Here is an 18,109-nt window from a genome sequence, read left to right as displayed (position 1 = left end):
TTAAACCCCTACTTAAGAAAAATAATCTTGACCCCTCGGCTCTTGAAAATTTTAGACCCATCTCTTACCTGCCTTTCTTAAGTAAAATTCTAGAGACGGCAGTCATTATGCAGTTAAATGACCACCTCAATAAACATGCTATTCTTGATAAATTTCAGTCAGGTTTTAGAACAAATCATAGCACAGAAACTGCACTTGTTAAAGTAGTAAATGACTTGCGGGTAAATGCAGACAGAGGCCATTTATCTGTTCTCATCCTCTTAGATCTGAATGCCGCATTTGACACCATTGATCATAATATTCTTAGAAATCGCCTTAGTCAATGGGTGGGCCTCTCTGGCAGTGTCTTAAATTGGTTTGAATCCTACCTGGCAGGGAGAAAATTCTTTGTTAGTTGTGGTAATTACAACTGACAGACATATAATATCCTATATGGCAGGGGTGTCAAACTCATTTTGGTTCAGGGGCCACATACAGCCTAATTAGATGTCAAGTGGGCCGGAGCAGTACATTCATAACATAATTACCTATAAATAATAGTAAGTCCATGTTTTTTCCCTTTGTTTTCGTGCAAAGATGTACAAGTACATTAGAAAATCTTCATATTTAATGAAATATCCTTTTACAAAACATATCAACATATCAAAACATATGAACAACCTCAGATTTCTTAAGACAAGTGTTTGCACAAATACAAACAAAACTTTAAGTCAGAGGTATTTGGAACTGAAAAATAATAGTATTGCACCTTAAAATTTATGGCTTTACATGAACAATAGGATTCCACCAAACCAAACTCTTTTGTAGTGAAGCTGTTGACTTACATTAAATTTAACATTTTTTAACTATTTCTACAGCAAGAATTCATTTTCACAGAACTGTATTCTTTAAGTGCAATCGGTGTCTGAAGCAACATTTTAAAGGAGTTAGTCACGTCTAGATTACTTTGTTTTTGCTCCTGAAACTTGGCATCTTTTGGTCTGCACAAGTGCATCAATGTCAGGTGTCATGTCCTGACTAGTAGCCAATCTCAGAATGTCATCTAAGTGCTTGTGTGTGAGCCTTGAGCTCAATTTTGTTTTATTGATGTTCATTACTGAGAAAACTTGTTCACAAAGGTAGGTTGTGCCAAAAATGCACAAAATTTTTGCAGCCAGGGCTGTTAATTTGGGGTATCCTGGCAAGAGATATTGATAAAATGTGTCCAAGCCCACTGAGGCAAACTTGTCCTTCAAATCTGCATCACATTGCAAATCAATTATCTCTAGTTGGATGTCGACAGGCACATCAGAAGCTTTGACTGTGAAGGGTGAGCGAAAAACTGCAAATTCTTTCTCGAGTTCACCTAAGATCTGAAACCGTTTCTCAAACTCACACAGCAATCCTGCAATCTTGTCTTTATACTGTTTCATGTCAGCATTAATGCCTGTTGCACATACCTCTCTTAGGCAAGGGAAATGCGCAGGGTCACCACTTTACAGCTGTGTCTCCCACAAAGTCAGCTTCAACTTGAATGCACATATGCTGTCATAAAACTGTGTGACAACTTTTTTGCGGCCTTGCAACATTTTGTTCAGAATATTCAAGTGCGGGCAGCATGGTGGCGCAGTGGTAGCGCTGCTGCCTCGCAGTTAGGAGACCTGGGATCGCTTCCCGGGTCTTCCCTGCATGGAGTTTGCATGTTCTCCCCGTGTCTACGTGGGTTTCCTCCAGGCACTCCGGTTTCCTCCCACGGTCCAAAGACATGCAGGTTAGGTGGATTGGTGACTCTAAATTGGCCCTAGTGTGTGCTTGGTGTGTGGGAGTGTTTGTGTGTGTCCTGCGGTGGGTTGGCACCCTGCCCAGGATTGGTTCCCTGCCTTGTGCCCTGTGTTGGCTGAGATTGGCTCCAGCAGACCCCCGTGACCCTGTGTTTGGATTCAGCGGGTTGGAAAATGGATGGATGGATATTCAAGTGCTCTGTAATATCCACCAGAAATACAAGGTCCTGCAGCCATTCCTGACATTGTAATTCCATCATTGGATTTCCTTTTTTCTCCATGAATTGTCAGATTTCCTCGCATAGATCAAAGAAACGCCTCAGCACAGCACCTCTGCTTAACCATCTTGCTTCAGTGTGGTATGGAAGGGTATTAGTAAAGTGATTGTCACTGAGAAGGCAGTCAAACTGACGATGATTCAGGCCTCTGGCTCAGATGAAATTAACAGTTCAGACAACCACCTCCATGATGTCATTCCATTTTTAACGACTTGCAACACAATGCCTCCTGGTGCAAAATACAGTGAAATGTCCAGAAACCATCTCCTCCATTAGCAGCTTGTACTTTCTCTCTGAATTTTGTCACAACACCTGCTTTTCTTCCAATCATTGATGGTGCACCATCTGTAGCCAGGCTGACGGCGCGGGACCAGTCCACCCCGACTCTGTCCAGCGCGCCAATCACAGAGCCGAAAATGTCCTCAGCTGTTGTGGTGTCACTCATAGGCACCAACTCAAGGAACTCCTCAGTGATGGTCAATGTCTCATCAACTCCACGAATAAATATGGCCAGTTGAGCAACGTCTGTAATGTAAGTGCTCTCATCAAGTGCAACAGAAAATGCAAGAAATGACTTGACCTTGTGTTTCAACTGCCTGTCTAAATCAGCCGATAGTTCCAATATCTTCTCTGCCATAGTGTTTCTCGTCAGACTAATGTAGGCAAATGCTTGTCGCTTCTCAGGACACACGAGTTCTGCAGCCTTCATCATGCATCTTTTAACGAACTCACCGTCGGAATACGGCTTTGATGCCAATGCTATTTCGTTAGCAATTACGTAGGTGGCTTTTACTGCTGCTTCACTGACCTCTCGGCTCCGAGTGAAAATTGACTGCTGTTTCCTCAGACCCACCAGCAATTCATTTATCTTCTCTCTCCTCAGTCGTCCTTGCAAGATGTCGTATTTTCCACCATGATGAGTCTCATAGTGGCGCCGAATATTATATTCCTTGAGCACCGACACTTGTTGATTACACACCAAGCACACAGGTTTCCCATTTATCTCTGTGAATAAATAGGAAGTGGTCCATTTCTCTTGGAAAACCCTACACTCGGTATCCACTTTTCTCCTTTTTGACAGACATTTTGGCTAATGAGGGTGTCAAGGTGAGTAGAAAATAAGGTAGCCTACAGAGTGGCAGAGTTGTTGCTTCTTTTACTCTAATTAAAACAGTGCACCCCTCCCCTTTGACTAACACAGTGTGCCCCTCTCATCTGACTAACACCCTAGCGGATGATTTAGGAATTGCATTTTATTACGAATTTCGAGTTTGTGTCTTTTATTAATTTTTTACTTTCAAAATTCATCCAGGGGCCGGATTGAACCTCCTAGTGGGCCGGTTTTGGCCCGCGGGCCGTACGTTTGATACCCCTGCTATATGGTGTTCCACAAGGCTCTATCTTGAGTCTGCTGCTCTTCTCAATCTACATGCTTCCGTTAGGTCAGATTATCTCAGGCCACAACGTGAGCTACCACAGCTATGCTGATGACACACAGCTGTATTTATCAATAGCTCCTGATGACCCCGATTCTCTTGATTCTCTAACACAATGTCTAACTTGTATCTCAGAATGGATGAATAGTAACTTTCTCAAGTTAAATAAATAGAAAACTGAAATCTTAGTGATTGGCAATAATAGATACAATGAGGCTATTAGAAATAAACTGTATACATTAGGATTAAAAGTCAAGATGGAGGTAAAAAGCTTAGGGGTAACTGTTGACTGTAATCTAAATTTTAAATCACATATTAATCAGATCACTAGGACAGCATTTTTTCACTTAAGAAACATAGCAAAAGTTAGACCTCTCATATCTTTGAAAGATGCTGAGAAATTAGTTCACACTTTTGTTTTCAGTCAACTAGAATGCTGTAACGCACTCCTCTCAGGACTACCCAAAAAAGACATAAATCATTTGCAACTAGTGCAGAATGCAGCTGCTAGAATCCTAACCAGGAAAACAAAATCTGAGCACATTTATCCAGTTTTGATGTCACTACACTGGTTTACCTGTGTCATTCAGGATTGACTTTAAAATTCTGCTTATGGTTTATAAAGCCTTAAATAATCTTGTCCCATCTTATATATCGGAATGTCTGACACCTTATATTCCAAATCGTAACCTCAGATCCTCAAATGAGTGTCTCCTTAGAATTCCAAGAGCAAAACTTAAAAGAAGTGGTGAGGCAGCCTTCTGCTGTTATGCACCTAAAATCTGGAATAGCCTGCCAATAGGAATTCGCCAGGCTAATACAGTGGAGCACTTTAAAAAACTGCTGAAAACACATTATTTTAACATGGCCTTCTCATAACTTCACTGTAATTTAAATCCTGATACTCTGTATATCCAATTCATTATAATCACTATTTATGGTGGCTCTAAAATCTGTACTAACCCCTACTCTCTCTTCTGTTTCCTTTTCTGGTGTCCTTTTGGTGGTGGCTTGTGCCACCACCATCTACTCAAAGCACCATGATGTTCCAACAATGATGGATGGATTAAAAACCAGAAGTCTGTATGACCATCAGCATCAAGTGACTCCGTGAGAACCCTAACTACAAAGAGGACTATTTCATTTATGTTAGGTAGAATGCCCAGAGGGGACTGGGCGGTCTCATGGCCTGGAACCCCTGCAGATTTTATTTTTTTCTCCAGCTGTCTGGAGTTTTTTTTTGTTTTTTCTGTCCACCCTGGCCATCGGACCTTACTCCTTTTCTATGTTAACTAATGTTGTCTTATTTTAATTTCTTATTTTGTCTTTTATTTTTCTTTTCTTCATTATGTAAAGCACTTTGAGCTACTTTTTGTATGAAAATGTGCTATATAAATAAATGTTGTTGTTGTTGTTATTGTTTGACCTTTTGTGAGGTTACTTTTCTTTGTCTGTTCTCCTCTTATTTCTTACTTAAAAGCTCTCCATTCGCACCGTTTGTACTCCTTCGTATTAACGTTAATGAACCTTAACTACCTTCCTGACCGCTAAGAACTGTTCAATCTAAAAAAAAAACCTTACCACTGCTTCCTGCCATGCCTCTCAGTACCAAGACTATACAGTATAAGTATAAGACTATAATGCCTGCCTCCATAGTGGCAAATCTTCACCCAGCCCAACTTCTCTACTTACTCCTGTACAGTTGCCACTTGTTTCCTGGAATTGACATTTGTACTTCATTATAGAGTACGCAAACCTGTATGCTTGCTATCTGCTGATCTGGTATAACCTCCATTTAAAGTGGCCAGATGCCCTCCCTCTTTCTTCTGTGACCACCCAATTCATCATTACAGGATGGGATTACCTTTTTGCCCAGTGGGTTCACTTCAGCAAAATTAGTAACTACTCATCTGGTAAGATCATTAAATATTTTCAACCTGCTGTTTACCACCCTGAATCAGAAAGGGGAAATGCCATTGATAACAGATGCATGTTTGAATTCCTCACTCTATCAGCTAGATAAGGTCCCATTTGCCAAATCCATTACAAATTTCAAAACAGATTGGTCTAAATACTTTCCTTTACAAGATGGTTGGATACATCACACAAATAGCTTAAAAAAGTGACAGTATCATGCCAGATTCAACATAGACCACAGATGCATACTCTGATGCCATGTCAGTCCCAGGCAGTTACTGGAAACAGAATGGATGGTCCTTAGTCACTTCCCCTATGGTTTCATATTCATGTAGGCACAGAATACCTCCTTCAAGGACTATGTTGCACATTAGGCTTATTCTAGGCTTATTCTAAAAAGGGGAGGGGGGAATGTGGTTTTCTGCCAGTCATGGTAGTGTTGTGTTGATGTTAAGGAATAAAGTAGTAAAAGATTAACCATGAGTACCATACTATTTCATGCATAACATGGTGTCATCTTGAGAGGGTAGTAGTTTGGTTATAAACTTCATTTTAATCTTTTCCAAAGGTCCATTAGGTGTATGATTTCCTTGCAGTAATTCTATGGGACTAGCTGAATGTGATTCTGTTGTACTGCTGTTTTCACAGGTCAAAGCATCATTTATGTTTTGGTTCATTGTCAGATACGAAAATATCTTTTAATCAATTCATATATACCTTTGCAATCCCTAGATAACCAATTAGAATAAAATTAAAATAAAATCATGACCCCATTGCAACAGCTTACATCTAAAGGTTTCAGGGAAAAACTGATTTGAAGTTACTCTATCTCCTGTACCAAACCCTCCAGCTATAGCTATGGTCATAAATGCCTAGGATCAGTCCTGAGGTAAATCGAATTCTAGTTCTGTGGATTGTTAAAATAATCACAATAAAATATCTGCTTTTACTGTAAATTCCTTTTACCAGCCCTATGGGAAATTATCAGATTTAAAGCTGCTGGTAATAAATGATTTGGAGGTTTCAGAATGGGTTTAGTGATGAATTGCTGTTTTAATGTCAAAGAAATTTTGAGCTTCTGGTGTTCAATAGAATTTTTGGAATGTCTTTTTGTTAGAGCTGTAATTTGCATAACCACCAATTAAATTTTTTATAAATCTTCTACTGGTGAACCTTTACCCCTTGAACTCCACCTTCCTGCCCAATGTATCAATATTTACCTCCAGAACTGAAAATATACTAACACAAGCATTAATTTAAACATTCTAAGCAAAATAACTGGAAGGTTATATACAGTTTAATGATGTATAAAAACAATCTGTTCTATTGCCTTTTATAGTATAATAGTCAAAACTGGTTGACTCCACACCTGAGAATCAGTGGCAGGTTATTGTATTCGGATAGAGCTATTCCACCTAAGAACAAAGTAAACCTTACACAGAAGCCCAGGTCTGTGGTATCCGTCCTTTTGTCTTCAAGGTGACCACATAAGATAACTAATTTTCTTGGCATGATAGTTTCTCTCTCTGTATTGGTGGCAGTCCCTAAATTTTCCTGCTAGAATTCTGCAAACATCACTTCCTCCTCCTATTATAGAAGGTTACCAGGAAAAGAACATAATAAATTTAACAAATAAGAAGAACCCAATCAGTCAATCAACTGCATTAGTTTGGTTAATATCTACGTAAGCTTCCACCTTCTAGTCATCATTTTCATATATACAGGCTTATATCTGCTCATTAGATGTAATGTGGTTAATGTAGTTGACCCAGTAACTTAATTTATCAATAAAAATAGTCACGAGGATATAATAATTATTTTTAATGGATATTATATTAAGTTCTACATTATCTTTACATGAGCCAAAGGAATCATGTTTCTTCCTCCAAACAAAATCTGCCCCCAATGAGGCTACTGGGAGAAGGAATAAATACTTTTTCTTCAATTTTCAACTGATAGCAAAACTGTTGCAAAATAATAAGGTATACAGTGGTGTGAAAAACTATTTGCCCCCTTCCTGATTTCTTATTCTTTTGCATGTTTGTCACACAAAATGTTTCTGATCATCAAACACATTTAACCATTAGTCAAATATAACACAAGTAAACACAAAATGCAGTTTTTAAATGATGGTGTTTATTATTTAGGGAGAAAAAAATCCAAACCTACACGGCCCTGTGTGAAAAAGTAATCGCCCCCTTGTTAAAAAATAACCTAACTGTGGTGTATCACACCTGAGTTCAATTTCCGTAGCCACCCCCAGGCCTGATTACTGCCACACCTGTTTCAATCAAGAAATCACTTAAATAGGAGCTGCCTGACACAGAGAAGTAGACCAAAAGCACCACAAAAGCTAGACATCATGCCAAGATCCAAAGAAATTCAGGAACAAATGAGAACAGAAGTAATTGAGATCTATCAGTCTGGTAAAGGTTATAAAGCCATTTCTAAAGCTTTGGGACTCCAGCGAACCACAGTGAGAGCCATTATCCACAAATGGCAAAAACATGGAACAGTGGTGAACCTTCCCAGGAGTGGCCAGCCGACCAAAATTACCCCAAGAGCGCAGAGACGACTCATCCGAGAGGTCACAAAAGACCCCAGGACAACGTCTAAAGAACTGCAGGCCTCACTTGCCTCAATTAAGGTCAGTGTTCACGACTCCACCATAAGAAAGAGACTGGGCAAAAACGGCCTGCATGGCAGATTTCCAAGACGCAAACCACTGTTAAGCAAAAAGAACATTAGGGCTTGTCTCAATTTTGCTAAGAAACATCTCAATGATTGCCAAGACTTTTGGGAAAATACCTTGTGGACTGATGAGACAAAAGTCGAACTTTTTGGAAGGCAAATGTCCCGTTACATCTGGCGTAAAAGGAACACAGCATTTCAGAAAAAGAACATCATACCAACAGTAAAATATGGTGGTGGTAGTGTGATGGTCTGGGGTTGTTTTGCTGCTTCAGGACCTGGAAGGCTTGCTGTGATAGATGGAACCATGAATTCTACTGTCTACCAAAAAATCCTGAAGGAGAATGTCCGGCCATCTGTTCGTCAACTCAAGCTGAAGCGATCTTGGGTGCTGCAACAGGACAATGACCCAAAACACACCAGCAAATCCACCTCTGAATGGCTGAAGAAAAACAAACTGAAGACTTTGGAGTGGCCTAGTCAAAGTCCTGACCTGAATCCAATTGAGATGCTATGGCATGACCTTAAAAAGGCGGTTCATGCTAGAAAACCCTCAAATAAAGCTGAATTACAACAATTTTGCAAAGATGAGTGGGCCAAAATTCCTCCAGAGCGCTGTAAAAGACTCATTGCAAGTTATCGTTAATGATTGCAGTTATTGCTGCTAAGGTGGCCCAACCAGTTATTAGGTTCAGGGGGCAATTACTTTTTCACACAGGGCCAATGTAGGTTTGGATTTTTTTTTCTCCCTAAATAATAAAAACCACCATTTACAAACTGCATTTTGTGTTTACTTGTGTTATATTTGACTAATGGTTAAATGTGTTTGATGATCAGAAACATTTTGTGTGACAAACATGCAAAAGAATAAGAAATCAGGAAGGGGGGCAAATAGTTTTTCACACCACTGTAGGTAGAGGGACCTCAGGTATCTTTAATTTACTAAATACATCGGGAATGTCTTGGTATTGATTGGAAAATTTCAGCAGAAAATCTAGAGATAGGAAATGGAATTATCTTTTAACAAAACAAGAATGGAAACAATCAGTTTTCCAAGATTGTATGTCCTTAGATCGTCGTCTGATGAGTGGACAATGTTGCTGCAGCCATGAAGATCTAACAATAATTATTGGTATAGTAGAATCAATGACAAAATATGTGCTTTTTCAATATGAGTACACCCTGTTTGAAGTGAAATTGGAGGTTTGATACAGTATATTCAATGAGTCCATTGTGGACTGATCATCTCCAACCATCAACAGAATTGATGTTTAATTGTAACCTTATTGGTATTTAACCTGTAAATACTTCAATAACTCAGAGCTAATAAAGTTCTCAGCGGCCCTCGTTTAAGAGCACAGGTGAGCAGTTGTCCGCATCCATAACTGATCGTGCCCACTGAATGGGAGAGTGGGTACAATAAAGAAGGAGTCTGCCCAAGGGATCTGAGGGACGACTACTTGTGTGAGAAGGAAGACAGGAGGACAACCGACCCCAAGCGGTCTAGCAGATGCCGGCGGAGGCCGCTAAGACGGAGTTCGGTAGAGAGAGGACCGCAGCGTCTGAAGTCTCGTTGGCTGAGCAAACCTTGAGTAGAAGCTAAAGAGGCTGGGAAGGAGCTGTGTCTGGCTGGTGTAGCCCCAATGAGTGCTTTTTATTGGATTATTTATTTAATGAACATTTGACTGCATTGCACTAATTATTTTGACACTGTTTAGTTGAATTTTTTAATAAAAGCACTTTTGCACTTTTTTTGTACCATACCCTTGCTTCATTGTTTCTTCACTGTCCAGCTCATCTGGTGATATTACTGACAGTTTCGGGTTCAAGAGCTCCCAAACTGGAGACAGGAGCCTGGAGCAGAAAGCACATCATTACAGTTCTACCCTGCCAAACCTGACATAAAATAAACAAATGCTCTGTCCTACAACTTGGGGCAAATTTTCTACTAAATGTTCCTATCCACCACAGTAAAAACATAACTCCTTTGCTGTTTCTGTACCTTCAAGCTCTGTTCTGTTTCCTCACATTCTACAGGTGTTGTATTTTCTTTAGATTCTTGAAGAGTTTTGAGACTTACTGTTTTTTGTTTTTTGACAACACATTATTAACTTTTTAGTTTGGCCAGACAACTTTGATGTCCAAGCTTAAAACTTCATCAACAGTGTTCCCTAAATCATGACTTCTCATTTCATCTTTTATATCCTCTGATAAGTAATTTCTAAAAGTTAATATTATGACAGATTTTAAATGATGATGATATTTTTATTATTAATAATTTCCTAAATAGCTTTATAGTCTTGCTGAATATTTAGCAGATGATATGTGGATAAATACAGCTCTAAAATTCCCTAAGAAATTCCTGCAAATTATCAGAAAACGGGCGATTAGCATGATAAATGGTAGACATCCATTCCAGAGATTTCCCAATCAATAATGACTTTTAGAATGCAATTTTTGCTTGATAAGTTAAAAAATTTTATTTTTATTTTGTGGATAATCGAAAATGAAATGTCCTTGGATGAAGAACCTTAAAGAACCTTAAGAACTATAATTATTTTGGTCACCTGCAAATTATTTAACATGTGGAATATATAGCTCTCCAAGAGTGTGACTGTCAAGAACTAATGCCTTTGTAAAAGTTTCTGATATCAATTTTCAAAGTTTCTAATGTAAAATCTGTCAGTTTCAAAGTTTGCTGTTAACATACTTGACATTATAATTACCATGTTAACTAACTTCTTTTACTGGCTGTTGGACAGTAACTGTGCAGTTATTTAATTATTTCTGTAAGAAACTTTGATCTTTCTTGAGTTGGCTTATCTCAGAAAAATCTCTTCATATCTTACTGTACCACAATTGGAAACTGGAATGTCCAGAGGACTACATTTAAATAAGAAATAGACCAGGAAATAAAGGCATTTCTTTCAAAGAAAATGAGTAAGAATTGTCAGAAGACAGGCTAGAATCAGTGTGCCAAAATAGTCATGAGAAATCAAGCATCAAAGTTGAAAACAAAAATCATAATTCATAATCAAAACAGAAAGTTAACAGTACTAAAGCCAATCTGAATTTACTCTCACAAACTGGCTTATTTATTTGGGAATATTTAAAGCTTCGACACAGTGAAATGTGTGCTCCATTCCATTATGATGGCAGTAAAAAGATATTGTGTTAAAATAAACAAAAAATTAAAATAATAAATTACTAATAATTTTAAAAAATAGCAAAAAATGTTCTTGGGTTTCATGGACATATTGACCCAGGGATTATCTGGAGAAAACCAGGTATCAGCCCCTTGATAGGGCTCATTCACTCAGACACTTGTATACTCACTCAAATCTGCAAACACACTCACATACATCATGTTTAAGTTTTGTCCATACATATAACTCTTGCCTTAGGAACCTAAAGGGGCAAAAGCTGAACAGAAAATGGATGGATGAATACACGGATTAAAAGAAATTCATAAAATCTGCCTAATTGAATGAACTACCTATTAGTACCTTCAAGCAAGGTTTTAAATGAATAGGTTTACTTCCTCAAATGAAAGAATGTTTTATATTTGTTAGTCTAACACTGTATATTTAGTTTAGTCTGGGTCTAAATTTGTTCAAAATGGAATTTATAATTCAGCAGGTGGAGAGATGATTGCTGAGATAATATATTTTGTATAGTCCTGCCTAAAAATGCGTAATCACACTTAAACAATCCCATGGGATGTGTTCAGCATAGTGCTATGAACAGTAAATATAATTTAAACAAATATTTGCTCATTAAAAAATGTAAACCTGATCAAACAAGAAAGGTTTGGTAGTTATTTATGTTGTTTTTTAGTTGTGCATGATCTCACATTTATGAATATATTTGTGATACACTATGCATTCTTCCTTCCATTTGCTAAATACTGTTTACTCCATCACATATTTGCCAGGAGAAGAACCCTATTCTGGCATCAACAGGTGCAAGACAGAGAAGCAGCAGTCATGTCCGTGTGGACAACCAGTCTACTCCATGTGCCCAATTTACACAGCCCAAAATTTATTTATATGGGGCCAGATTAAATAATGTGCATATTATTGGAGTGTGGGAGGCAAACTACTGTATCCTGAGAAAGACTCACTTTGGGTAGAAGTGGTGTAAGCTTTAAATAAATTATTCAGTGTATGGTGATGCAATGTAACACATATTCACCTAATTATTGTTCTTAAAGACTGTCTTTCTTCTAGTCATCATTTTCATATATACAGGCTTATATCTGCTCATTAGATGTAATGTGGTTAATGTAGTTGACCCAGTAACTTAATTTATCAATAAAAATAGTCACGAGGATATAATAATTATTTTTAATGGATATTATATTAAGTTCTACATTATCTTTACATGAGCCAAAGGAATCATGTTTCTTCCTCCAAACAAAATCTGCCCCCAATGAGGCTACTGGGAGAAGGAATAAATACTTTTTCTTCAATTTTCAACTGATAGCAAAACTGTTGCAAAATAATAAGGTATACAGTGGTGTGAAAAACTATTTGCCCCCTTCCTGATTTCTTATTCTTTTGCATGTTTGTCACACAAAATGTTTCTGATCATCAAACACATTTAACCATTAGTCAAATATAACACTAGTAAACACAAAATGCAGTTTTTAAATGATGGTGTTTATTATTTAGGGAGAAAAAAATCCAAACCTACACGGCCCTGTGTGAAAAAGTAATCGCCCCCTTGTTAAAAAATAACCTAACTGTGGGGTGTATCACACCTGAGTTCAATTTCCGTAGCCACCCCCAGCCTGATTACTGCCACACCTGTTTCAAATCAAGAAATCACTTAAATAGGAGCTGCCTGACACAGAGAAGTAGACCAAAAGCACCACAAAAGCTAGACATCATGCCAAGATCCAAAGAAATTCAGGAACAAATGAGAACAGAAGTAATTGAGATCTATCAGTCTGGTAAAGGTTATAAAGCCATTTCTAAAGCTTTGGGGACTCCAGCGAACCACAGTGAGAGCCATTATCCACAAATGGCAAAAACATGGAACAGTGGTGAACCTTCCCAGGAGTGGCCAGCCGACCAAAATTACCCCAAGAGCGCAGAGACGACTCATCCGAGAGGTCACAAAAGACCCCAGGACAACGTCTAAAGAACTGCAGGCCTCACTTGCCTCAATTAAGGTCAGTGTTCACGGACTCCACCATAAGAAAGAGACTGGGCAAAAAACGGCCTGCATGGCAGATTTCCAAGACGCAAACCACTGTTAAGCAAAAAGAACATTAGGGCTTGTCTCAATTTTGCTAAGAAACATCTCAATGATTGCCAAGACTTTTGGGAAAATACCTTGTGGACTGATGAGACAAAAGTCGAACTTTTTGGAAGGCAAATGTCCCGTTACATCTGGCGTAAAAGGAACACAGCATTTCAGAAAAAGAACATCATACCAACAGTAAAATATGGTGGTGGTAGTGTGATGGTCTGGGGTTGTTTTGCTGCTTCAGGACCTGGAAGGCTTGCTGTGATAGATGGAACCATGAATTCTACTGTCTACCAAAAAATCCTGAAGGAGAATGTCCGGCCATCTGTTCGTCAACTCAAGCTGAAGCGATCTTGGGTGCTGCAACAGGACAATGACCCAAAACACACCAGCAAATCCACCTCTGAATGGCTGAAGAAAAACAAACTGAAGACTTTGGAGTGGCCTAGTCAAAGTCCTGACCTGAAATCCAATTGAGATGCTATGGCATGACCTTAAAAAGGCGGTTCATGCTAGAAAACCCTCAAATAAAGCTGAATTACAACAATTTTGCAAAGATGAGTGGGCCAAAATTCCTCCAGAGCGCTGTAAAAAGACTCATTGCAAGTTATCGTTAATGATTGCAGTTATTGCTGCTAAGGTGGCCCAACCAGTTATTAGGTTCAGGGGGGCAATTACTTTTTCACACAGGGCCAATGTAGGTTTGGATTTTTTTTTCTCCCTAAATAATAAAAACCACCATTTACAAACTGCATTTTGTGTTTACTTGTGTTATATTTGACTAATGGTTAAATGTGTTTGATGATCAGAAACATTTTGTGTGACAAACATGCAAAAGAATAAGAAATCAGGAAGGGGGCAAATAGTTTTTCACACCACTGTAGGTAGAGGGACCTCAGGTATCTTTAATTTACTAAATACATCGGGAATGTCTTGGTATTGATTGGAAAATTTCAGCAGAAAATCTAGAGATAGGAAATGGAATTATCTTTTAACAAAACAAGAATGGAAACAATCAGTTTTCCAAGATTGTATGTCCTTAGATCGTCGTCTGATGAGTGGACAATGTTGCTGCAGCCATGAAGATCTAACAATAATTATTGGTATAGTAGAATCAATGACAAAATATGTGCTTTTTCAATATGAGTACACCCTGTTTGAAGTGAAATTGGAGGTTTGATACAGTATATTCAATGAGTCCATTGTGGACTGATCATCTCCAACCATCAACAGAATTGATGTTTAATTGTAACCTTATTGGTATTTAACCTGTAAATACTTCAATAACTCAGAGCTAATAAAGTTCTCAGCGGCCCTCGTTTAAGAGCACAGGTGAGCAGTTGTCCGCATCCATAACTGATCGTGCCCACTGAATGGGAGAGTGGGTACAATAAAGAAGGAGTCTGCCCAAGGGATCTGAGGGACGACTACTTGTGTGAGAAGGAAGACAGGAGGACAACCGACCCCAAGCGGTCTAGCAGATGCCGGCGGAGGCCGCTAAGACGGAGTTCGGTAGAGAGAGGACCGCAGCGTCTGAAGTCTCGTTGGCTGAGCAAACCTTGAGTAGAAGCTAAAGAGGCTGGGAAGGAGCTGTGTCTGGCTGGTGTAGCCCCAATGAGTGCTTTTTATTGGATTATTTATTTAATGAACATTTGACTGCATTGCACTAATTATTTTGACACTGTTTAGTTGAATTTTTTAATAAAAGCACTTTTGCACTTTTTTGTACCATACCCTTGCTTCATTGTTTCTTCACTGTCCAGCTCATCTGGTGATATTACTGACAGTTTCGGGTTCAAGAGCTCCCAAACTGGAGACAGGAGCCTGGAGCAGAAAGCACATCATTACAGTTCTACCCTGCCAAACCTGACATAAAATAAACAAATGCTCTGTCCTACAACTTGGGGCAAATTTTCTACTAAATGTTCCTATCCACCACAGTAAAAACATAACTCCTTTGCTGTTTCTGTACCTTCAAGCTCTGTTCTGTTTCCTCACATTCTACAGGTGTTGTATTTTCTTTAGATTCTTGAAGAGTTTTGAGACTTACTGTTTTTTGTTTTTTGACAACACATTATTAACTTTTTAGTTTGGCCAGACAACTTTGATGTCCAAGCTTAAAACTTCATCAACAGTGTTCCCTAAATCATGACTTCTCATTTCATCTTTTATATCCTCTGATAAGTAATTTCTAAAAGTTAATATTATGACAGATTTTAAATGATGATGATATTTTTATTATTAATAATTTCCTAAATAGCTTTATAGTCTTGCTGAATATTTAGCAGATGATATGTGGATAAATACAGCTCTAAAATTCCCTAAGAAATTCCTGCAAATTATCAGAAAACGGGCGATTAGCATGATAAATGGTAGACATCCATTCCAGAGATTTCCCAATCAATAATGACTTTTAGAATGCAATTTTTGCTTGATAAGTTAAAAAATTTTATTTTTATTTTGTGGATAATCGAAAATGAAATGTCCTTGGATGAAGAACCTTAAAGAACCTTAAGAACTATAATTATTTTGGTCACCTGCAAATTATTTAACATGTGGAATATATAGCTCTCCAAGAGTGTGACTGTCAAGAACTAATGCCTTTGTAAAAGTTTCTGATATCAATTTTCAAAGTTTCTAATGTAAAATCTGTCAGTTTCAAAGTTTGCTGTTAACATACTTGACATTATAATTACCATGTTAACTAACTTCTTTTACTGGCTGTTGGACAGTAACTGTACAGTTATTTAATTATTTCTGTAAGAAACTTTGATCTTTCTTGAGTTGGCTTATCTCAGAAAAATCTCTTCATATCTTACTGTACCACAATTGGAAACTGGAATGTCCAGAGGACTACATTTAAATAAGAAATAGACCAGGAAATAAAGGCATTTCTTTCAAAGAAAATGAGTAAGAATTGTCAGAAGACAGGCTAGAATCAGTGTGCCAAAATAGTCATGAGAAATCAAGCATCAAAGTTGAAAACAAAAATCATAATTCATAATCAAAACAGAAAGTTAACAGTACTAAAGCCAATCTGAATTTACTCTCACAAACTGGCTTATTTATTTGGGAATATTTAAAGCTTCGACACAGTGAAATGTGTGCTCCATTCCATTATGATGGCAGTAAAAAGATATTGTGTTAAAATAAACAAAAAATTAAAATAATAATACTAATAATTTTAAAAAATAGCAAAAAATGTTCTTGGGTTTCATGGACATATTGACCCAGGGATTATCTGGAGAAAACCAGGTATCAGCCCCTTGATAGGGCTCATTCACTCAGACACTTGTATACTCACTCAAATCTGCAAACACACTCACATACATCATGTTTAAGTTTTGTCCATACATATAACTCTTGCCTTAGGAACCTAAATGGGGCAAAAGCTGAACAGAAAATGGATGGATGAATACACGGATTAAAAGAAATTCATAAAATCTGCCTAATTGAATGAACTACCTATTAGTACCTTCAAGCAAGGTTTTAAATGAATAGGTTTACTTCCTCAAATGAAAGAATGTTTTATATTTGTTAGTCTAACACTGTATATTTAGTTTAGTCTGGGTCTAAATTTGTTCAAAATGGAATTTATAATTCAGCAGGTGGAGAGATGATTGCTGAGATAATATATTTTGTATAGTCCTGCCTAAAAAATGCGTAATCACACTTAAACAATCCCATGGGATGTGTTCAGCATAGTGCTATGAACAGTAAATATAATTTAAACAAATATTTGCTCATTAAAAAATGTAAACCTGATCAAACAAGAAAGGTTTGGTAGTTATTTATGTTGTTTTTAGTTGTGCATGATCTCACATTTATGAATATATTTGTGATACACTATGCATTCTTCCTTCCATTTGCTAAATACTGTTTACTCCATCACATATTTGCCAGGAGAAGAACCCTATTCTGGCATCAACAGGTGCAAGACAGAGAAGCAGCAGTCATGTCCGTGTGGACAACCAGTCTACTCCATGTGCCCAATTTACACAGCCCAAAATTTATTTATATGGGGCCAGATTAAATAATGTGCATATTATTGGAGTGTGGGAGGCAAACTACTGTATCCTGAGAAAGACTCACTTTGGGTAGAAGTGGTGTAAGCTTTAAATAAATTATTCAGTGTATGGTGATGCAATGTAACACATATTCACCTAATTATTGTTCTTAAAGACTGTCTTTCTTCTAGTCATCATTTTCATATATACAGGCTTATATCTGCTCATTAGATGTCATGTGGTTAATGTAGTTGACCCAGTAACTTAATTTATCAATAAAAATAGTCACGAGGATATAATAATTATTTTTAATGGATATTATATTAAGTTCTACATTATCTTTACATGAGCCAAAGGAATCATGTTTCTTCCTCCAAACAAAATCTGCCCCCAATGAGGCTACTGGGAGAAGGAATAAATACTTTTTCTTCAATTTTCAACTGATAGCAAAACTGTTGCAAAATAATAAGGTATACAGTGGTGTGAAAAACTATTTGCCCCCTTCCTGATTCTTATTCTTTTGCATGTTTGTCACACACAAATGTTTCTGATCATCAAACACATTTAACCATTAGTCAAATATAACACAGTAAACACAAAATGCAGTTTTTAAATGATGGTGTTTATTATTTAGGGGAGAAAAAAAATCCAAACCAACACGGCCCTGTGTGAAAAAGTAATCGCCCCCCTTGTTAACAAAATAACCTAACTGTGGTGTATCACACCTGAGTTCAATTTCCGTAGCCACCCAGGCCTGATTACTGCCA

This window comes from Erpetoichthys calabaricus, chromosome 7, assembly GCF_900747795.2.
Source record: "Erpetoichthys calabaricus chromosome 7, fErpCal1.3, whole genome shotgun sequence".
Lineage (NCBI taxonomy): Eukaryota > Metazoa > Chordata > Cladistia > Polypteriformes > Polypteridae > Erpetoichthys > Erpetoichthys calabaricus.
This window is presented reverse-complemented; position numbering follows the sequence as displayed.